Source organism: Triticum dicoccoides, chromosome 1B (assembly GCF_002162155.2).
Source record: "Triticum dicoccoides isolate Atlit2015 ecotype Zavitan chromosome 1B, WEW_v2.0, whole genome shotgun sequence".
Classification (NCBI taxonomy): domain Eukaryota; kingdom Viridiplantae; phylum Streptophyta; class Magnoliopsida; order Poales; family Poaceae; genus Triticum; species Triticum dicoccoides.
Genome location: NC_041381.1, coordinates 599554415 through 599563313, shown reverse-complemented (window position 1 = coordinate 599563313; position 8899 = coordinate 599554415).

Genomic DNA, 8899 nt, shown 5'->3' with positions numbered 1-8899 from the left:
CTCCGACTGGATGCGAAAGAATTCTTGTCTGATGTCCGCGTCCTGGATTGCCGACAAGCTCGCGGCCCAATCTTTGAGATTATCTGGTAGCAAAAGGTGATGATGGTCCCTTACGATCGCCCGCATGTGATGGAGGGCGTAGTAGGCATTCTTCTGACCGCCAGGCGGCTGCTTGACGCAGCAGAACATCGTATTGTGGGCGAACATGTGCTTGCCGTACTTACGAACTGCCCTGGTGAAGGTGCCTCCAGATTTGGCGTAGCCAGGGGAACATCATCAAGAACTTTCTTGATATTTGTGTAGTCTATCTTGGAGTCACGGTTCGGGTCAAAATACGTGGCCATGGAATATTTCGGGCTTAAGAGGATGAGTGTGCAATGTGTGTCACTGCACAGAACACGGAATGTTAGAAAAAAAAAGAACGATTGAAATCTAAGAAATCATATGTTACGGGGCGGTTAAGGGATGACTTACTCGGGAAAGTAAGCCACAGGGAAGTTATCCTTATCTGGGTTTGCCAAAATGACGCCTTCGAGGTGTGAACTCGCGACTTGGCAGTCTCCAGCGCTGCTCAAGAGCTTGGCACGCATGTAGAAGGGGTCGACTATCATGATGTCTGGGGTCTTGTCTCTAATGATCCACATGTCCATACTCAGCGAAAACAGCCGAACGAACACTACTAGGAAAAGGCCTACTAATGGCGCACCGGTTTTGCCTACTAATGGCGCACTACCGGTGCGCCATTAGTAGCACGCCACTAGTATTTTTTACTAATGGCGCACCACTGGTGCGCCATTAGTATCTGGTATACTAATGGCGCACCAAGCAGTGCGCCATTAGTATGTAACACCATGCGCCATTAGTATGCCTCCCGGGGGGCCATATGTAACCATGTGCTTTGTCATACTAATGGCGCACTCTGCCTTGATGCGCCATTAGTATCCTTTGGCATACTAATGGCGCACTCTGCCTTGATGCGCCATTATTATGAATATTTGGTTTTTTTTTTGCTTTTCTGATTTTTGCACCGGTTACAAAATATATTATTGGACAGAATACAGACAGCAGCACACAGCAACATCAGCTTCATCAAATATAATAGAAGATTAGTCTCCGAATACAATTCATCATATAGTCTCCGAATTCAAAAGACTGAACAAAAATAAAACATTACAAGTCTCAAGACCGCGAGTATCGAGTTTGTCTTCACATTACAAGTCGATATCGATCATCTAAACTACCATCACATAAAAGAGAGTTGCAGTCATCACGATGAGCATCATCGCGATCAAACTGGTCTTCATCTGGTTCCTCCAATGCTCCCTCCTCTCTCCCTCTAGATAGCGGGCGTATCTAGATTCGGCCTCCGCCCTAGTGGTGTACCGTTTGTAACTGTTACCGCTGAAACGGTGAACCTGTCTCCGACACTCCTCCCAGTCATCGTAGACTCCGGGAACCTTACCCTTGTACACGACATACAATGACATCTCTATGCACAAGCCAAAAAACAGACAACAGACAATACATAAGCAATATGTAAGTATGCAACAAAAGGATCGAAAGAGAAAAGCAAGACATTAATAGCATGATTCATGATCCTACTAATAAATAGCATCGATTACATCTAAGTTGAATGACTGTCCAAACCAAAGAGACATACGAATTCATTAAAGTTTAATTACAACATGAGCCAATCAATGTTTCAGAACTACACATCACTACTTTCGACTCGACTCATCGGACAGGGGCGTGGATGAAGCCGTCGTCTGTCGTGATGGTCATGAAATCGTGGTCGTTGTCACCCTGCATTTGTAGCGTTCCATCTATCTCATTGTTGGACAGTTGATATCTGAGGTAGAACTGCGCCGAGGTATGAAGGACATCTTGATGGATGATGTCCGCAAACTCCGACTGGATGCGAAAGAATTCTTGTCTGAGGTCCACGTCCTGGGTTGCCGACAACCTCGCGGCCCAATCTTTGAGACTATCTGGTAGCAGAAGTTGATGATGGTCCCTTACGATCGCCCACATGTGATGGAGGGCGTAGTAGGCATCCTTCTGACCACGAGGTGGCTGCTTGACGCAGCAGAAATTTGTATTGTGTGAGAAGGTGTGCTTGCCGTACTTACGAACTGCCCTGGTGAAGGTGCCTCCAGATTTGGCGCAGCCGGGGAGAACATCATCAAGAACATTCTTGACATTTGTGTAGTCTATCTTGGAGTTATGGTTCGGGTCGAAATACGTGGCCATGGAATATTTCGGGCTTAAGAGGATGAGTGTGCAATGTGTGTCACTGCACAGAACACGGAATGTTAGAAAAAAAAGAACGATCGAAATCTAAGAACTCATATGTTACGGGGCGGTTAGTGGATGACTTCCTTGGGAAAGTAAGCCACAAGGAAGTTATCCTTATCTGGGTTTGCCAGAATGACGCCTTCGAGGTGTGAACTCGCAACTTGGCGGTCCCCAGCGCTGCTCAAGTGCTTGGCACGCATGTAGAAGGGGCCGACTATCATGATGTCCGGGGTCTTGTCTCTAATGATCTGCATCTCCATACTCAGCGAAAACAACCGAACGAAGGTGTAGTGCAGCGGATGAAGGTTAAACATAGCAAAGATGTCATCAAACCGCAGGAGGATCGTACCCCCGATGTCGCCATCCACAAAGCCCTTGCCCTCTAGCACCTTGGCCACGAAAACCGGGTATTCCAAATCCTTCTATCTGAGACGCCGCTTCTCCAAAGAAAGAACAATGTCGTGCAGACTCCGCATAGCACCGGTTGTAGCATTCAGCATATTTTGCGGTAGCATTGCCCTACCCGCCACATGCACCCTCCTCGAGATATCCGTAGGTGAAGGTGGCCCGTCCTGAGCACGGATCAAACTCGGTGCCGGCTGGCTCGCACCGGCGCCCTTGTTAGTCTTTTGCTTCTGTCCCTTCTTCTTGATCTCCTGTAATGGGATCGAGTTCTGCTCACAGACCGCCTTCTTGAGCATGTTGGTGCTGATAATATTTCGCACCTCACCTATCTGAGGCTCGGTGAAGACAGGAGCTGAAGGCGTGTCCTGATAACTGAACGCTAGACGACGCCTGTTGCAATTGGATTTCTCCGTCGTACCAGCTAGATCGCGGTCGTCTTGGTTGGGTTCTTGAGAAAGAGGCCCGCAGAACTCGTCAGTGTACCCATGTTCGGCAAAGGACTTATCAACTTTGGTAAATGTACCGTCGTCGTTGTCGTCGCCGTCCGGATCCTGTGCCATAGGGCTGTCTGGATCCTGTGCCATAGGGATGTCCGACAGGACCGTTAGCGTTGCGGCGTTCTTGCCATGGCTTGGCGCCGGCACGACTGGCGGTCTTTTCTGTGGGGTGGTGTTCCCCGCCCCAAACGAATCTGGCTTTTCGGCCAAAGCAGGGGCCAGTTTACGCAGGCGCTGAGGGTCATCCAATCTTCTTCATCGACCCCAGCTGGTCGAATCGGAGGTAACAGCTCGTCGCAGCCTGGCAGCAGCCGAACCACTTCAACTGTGGGTGCCATCGAATTACCGTGGAACATGCGGTTGCCCGGTTGAACGATTCTGCCCTTGGCGACATCGACCAACTCAGCGCCCACGAAGTGCAGAAGAGTGCAACAAACGTCGGCGGCGCCCTGCAAAAACATGTATAGGGCGTCAGGGATGCCCAGTCAAAGGAAAGGACATGAAGTCATCGGCCGAGAGGCTTAGTTACCGTGATGCCGTCGAGCTCGGCTAATGTCAAGGCACCACCAACGGCGGGCGTGCAACTAACGGAGGGGGCGCTTTCTGGCGAGGTGCCGGCCGGCGTACACCCGGGTGCATTAAGCTCCAATGCCCGTGCCGGCGCCGGAGACACGAATACCGCCTCCGCCGGAGACACCAATGGCGCCGCCGCCGGAGACACCAATGGCGTCGCTGGAGACACCAATGGCGCCGCCTGCACGCTGTGCGAGTTGCTGGCCGTGAAACTGGGAACCAGGGGAGGCCCCTGTTGACCGCCCGCAACCCACGTCATCAGCCCATGAATCAACATAGGCACCATGGCGTTGAGCTTCGTTCCCAGTTGTTGTTCCACTTGCTCTTGGACAAGCTCCGGAATCCGCGCCACTTGTGCCTTGAGTGCTTCAACCTCGCGCGTCTGGCTTTTCGAGCTGGTCTTTTTCTCCTTCCGCACACCAGCGGTATAGTATGACCCCCATTTTGTGGACAAGCCTTTGCCGGCCACACGACCAGCTGACGTCGGCTTAGTGAGCTTATCCTTGTTTTTCATTACTTCAACGCCCTATTTAAAGGGGTGTCATAAGGGGAGCTCTGAGACGACCCCGCGCTACTGCTTTCAGTTTCCTGCGGAAGGAACGTGAACCATTTAGAAATATTGGGGATTAATTAGAGTGCAACCATATGGAGCTAATTACGCGGGGGTGTATCCCTTACCAGAATAAGCTCAAGCGGCCTGGTCTTCGGATCCGTGGTAAGCTCCTTTGTTATCGGGTCCTCCTTGTACCGGGCCCTGACATAGTTCCTGGTCTGCTTGTCACCACTGTATTTCTCAAAGCAGGGCGGTAGGCCCTGCTCGGCACGCTCTGCGTCCTCCTTGTCCCATATAGGCTCCACCACTCTGTAACCGCCGGGACCAAGTTTGTGTTCCCCTAAGTTCAACTCCCGCATTTCTTTCCCCCACTGACTTGATTCGGAGGTTGCGTTGCTCTCGCACTTGATATTGAACTCCTTGTAGTCATCTTCGCTGATCGAAGAATATTTCTCCTTGATCTTCTCATAACTATCACCTTTATCAATCATTATCTTCACCGCGCTTCTCCAAGTAGATAGGGTCGTGCTCATCCTCGTGAGGGCGGCACTATTCACTTTATTCCCTGAGAGGCGTGTGTTTTCAAAATCGGCGGGGAACTTGTATCATTCGTGCAGCTTCGTGAAGAGGAGGTTGCGCAAATTCCCTCGCTCCTTATGCCTATGGTTCTCGGTGTTGATCGAGACGGTGCTCCGGAGAATGCACCCAAGTTGAAGCGAGTACCCCTTGACTATATGTTTGGGCTCCGTTGGATGCTTATCGGAGTCCACTTGAGTAAATTCCTCCTTGAGGGTGCTAAGCGCATTCGGGCGCCGGTCCTTCCTTTGCTTCTTTGGTTGGCTACCATCTGTGTGTGCGCCGCCATCATCAGTGGTGGCATCCTCGGCGGCACCATAAGTGGTGTCATCCCCGACGCCACTAGGGGTTGTGTAGTCAGGATCGCTGTCTTCTGCGGCGTCCTCATAACGATGAGGTTGTTCCTCCATCTCCTGGGACAACTCCCAGAATTGCTTGCCGCCCGAACCGCCGGCCTCATCGTTGTTAGCCATGTTTCGCTCTAAATAGGAACACAGTTTGGTCAAAAAGTTGGTTATTGTCAAGCAACAATATCATGGTCTCATCATTTAGGGTTTGTCGACACCGAGGCATCCTAAAAGCTAAGCTTTTATCATTTACGGTTTGTCGACGCCGAGGCATCCTAAAAGCCTAAGCCGAGGCACCATAGGTTGGGCCTAATCACTTGGCACTAATCACTTGGCTCTATTGCCACCTATGTTGGGTTTATCATCTAGGGTTTATCAATGCTAAGGAGAATTCTAAGTTGGGCCTAATCACTTGGCTCTATTGCCACCTATGGTTTAATGCAGCAAGAATGACGGGGCAGTTGATCCTACTTAACTAAGTACTAAGATACCATGGCCCATGCATTAGTCGCAAGTACCCCATATGTCCTATTTTTAGCAAAGTCATGCTAAAATTCACGGAAAATTCCAGCATGACCTTTGCTGAAAATAGGACATATGGAGTACCCGAATTTGCCAGAACGGAAGTTAATCAACATTCCGGCAAACTCAAGGGCCTCTCGGGGTACCTACAAATTCATCACGACACGATGGTCGGAGAGATGACCTTTGCAAAATGGTCGGAGACACGATGGTCTTTCTCAATGTGATCAATTGATGGATCAACACATAAAACATGTCCAATAAGTATGACTTATAGAGTCAACATCAGTATGAATATATATAAAGTTTTTCTTCATCAGCCAGGCCCATGCAAGTAACTGCATCCAGCAACTATTTCTCCTACTCTGTAACTAACTACACTCTGTATTTATAGATTCATTTCAGATGAGATCAGATTGAGCTCCAACTGTAGCTGCAGCTAAGGGATCCATGAGCCATCATGCCAGCCAGCCAGGAAATAAACTTTACTTTCCAAAGGAAATAAAAATACAATGCATACATACATACTTAAGCAGGTAGATAGATAGATAGATATATGAGCATGTTCAGTTTACAAGAATGAATATAAACAAGCAAAGAATGCATGCATGCATATCAAAAGTTGGCATCTACTGCTACTGCTACTGCTTTCCTCTGCTGCTATTGAATATTTATAATTACCTGAAATTGGTCCTTTAACTACAAGTAAAAGCAACTTTTCCATTAATTAAAACTAAATTGTTCCTTCATGATATTCTCTCTTCATCTACCCCTGGGAGTATTTCTAACTTGAAAATCTCTGGTGAACTGCCTGATGATGTACTGGCAGTACAAGCTCTCTTCTTTTCTTACATTTTCTTGTTCTGTACCTTTTTCTGTTAACTGATTAAACATGCAGTGGAGTAGTGTATTGCAGTTCATGCAGTGGAGTAGAGCAGAGAATTTGCAAAGAACTATAGTATCACTGGAGTAAATTGCAGTAGTGCAAGTTTCAGTAGACCAGAGAATATCCCTACAGTAGTGCCCTCCAACAGTAGTTCGTGCTTGCAGTAGTTTTAGGGAGTACTGCAATTTTGCAAGTTTAAAGTAAAACGTTTCAGTTAATGCAAGTACTCCTCTTGCTCTCTACTTTCTCTCTTCTCTTCTTCAGTTAATTAACTGAATTTTACTGATGTTGTTGTTAACTGAATTTTACTGATGTTGTTGTCGACTTGCTATTAATGAACAGTGGCTAAAGATATATAAAACTCCATTGCAAATGTGCCATGTCAATAAAACAACTCTTAGAAGTGAAGAACATGTTCTCCAAAATGAGTAGAAAGGGAGCATGCTGACATCTATACAAGCCAATAATATCAGTACAACTAACTAGCAGTACTTAAACAAGTTAAGCTACTGACTACAGTACTGGCTACTCACTTAAGCTAGAAGCTACAAGTTAAACACATTATAACTTGAGTGTAACTCAGGACAAGTTAAACTTAAGCTAGAAGATACAAGTTGAACACAAACCAGGCAGTTTTTCTAATATTATCAGAAAAATATCTTCAGTGTAACTCAGGACAAGAAAAATCTCCACCAGAATAGGACTAGCATTTAAGAGTAATTTCCTCCAGTTAGACCACTAGCAATTGGGAATACACAACTGGGGCTAGGTATGTGCGCTAGCTAGGCAGTAAAACAGAGCATATAGAGGCATTTCCTGCCTCTGCTGCAAGTGGGGATGTGAGCAGGATTATCACAATTAGATCACTAATTTGCTGGAATCTTATTTACAATTTTCTTCAAACTAGTTACCACTCACCAGTACAATGTTTTCTAAACTCGTTGCCATCATCTCCCTTTTTATCATTTTGGTTATGTGAAATTAGTTGTAGTGAGTGGCCAAGCAACCACTAGCAATTTGTGCATAACAATTCCCGGTAGTTTTACCTGTAAGGCCCCCTCTTCTGGCAACCTAGTAAAAAAAGTATACTACACAGGAAGCATCTGTTTCCATCTCTCTGTATAAAGGTTTAGCATTTGGCTGAATTGACTGAACGAGAAATGGGAAAACTAACAACTCAAACAGCAAATGTCATATATATGTTGGAAACTGCAGTGATAACTAATCGGCGTGTTCCATTTGTCACTGGTATTTACAAACTAATTCTCTTTGTTTTCTTGGGGAAAAGTTGCTCTTTGCTTAACTACTAGCAAAATCATTGTGCATTGTTTTTTGTAATATTGTATTAGTTGTTTAAATGCTTGTGCCATCATGGCCCTAACTATACCCCAGAATGATGCCACTGCCGTTCGGCGCTACTATTGGATTGAAATACTACAGCCGGAATCAACAAAGTGTTTGCGAGAAGGAAGAGGGGAGAGGTGGCGGAGCTCACTGGGGAGGCACAAGGAGGCCCTGCGACAGCTTAGTAGCAACAGAGGTGGCCGGAGTTGAGGAAGACAGTGGCGACCCGAGGAAGAAGAGGTGGAGGGGGTGGAGGGGTCGAGCATCGTCGCGCCCTGGTTCCGTGGCTCGCCGGCCCGGTATTGAAGCAGATTCTGCCCGCCGCCTTGCCTGTTGCCTCGCACGGTGGAGCTCGAGGGCTGGGAAGGCAAGGGAGGGGGTGGGTGGGTGCGGTGAAGGCGAGGGAGGGGGTGGATTGGGAGCGGACGGCGATGGGGGGCAGCGCAGGGGCTGACTGGGGGCAGCGACGGAGACAGAGGCGCGGGGGCGGCGGCGGCGTGGGTCGGGGCAGCGGGGGGAAGTGGATCTGGCGAGGGAGAGGGACGAAGGGGATCTGGCGAGAGGAAGGGAATTAGCTAGGGGGGAATCTTACTAATGGCACACCAGCGGTCGGTGCGCCATTAGTAATTTTTTTTACATAGCAATGGCGCACCAGGCAGAGGTGCGCCATTAGTAAAAAAAATACATAGCAATGGCGCACCAGGCAGAGGTGCGCCATTAGTAATCTTTTTTTATTTTTTGTTGCATGTAATAATTTTTTAGAAAATGAATATGAATATGAAACAGTAATATTTTTTTATAAAAACAGTAATAGTTGTTGTTTAACTACAATTGTAGTCTACACTTTATTATTATTATTTTTAAAAAAATGAATATGAATATGAAACGGGGGTGCTCATCG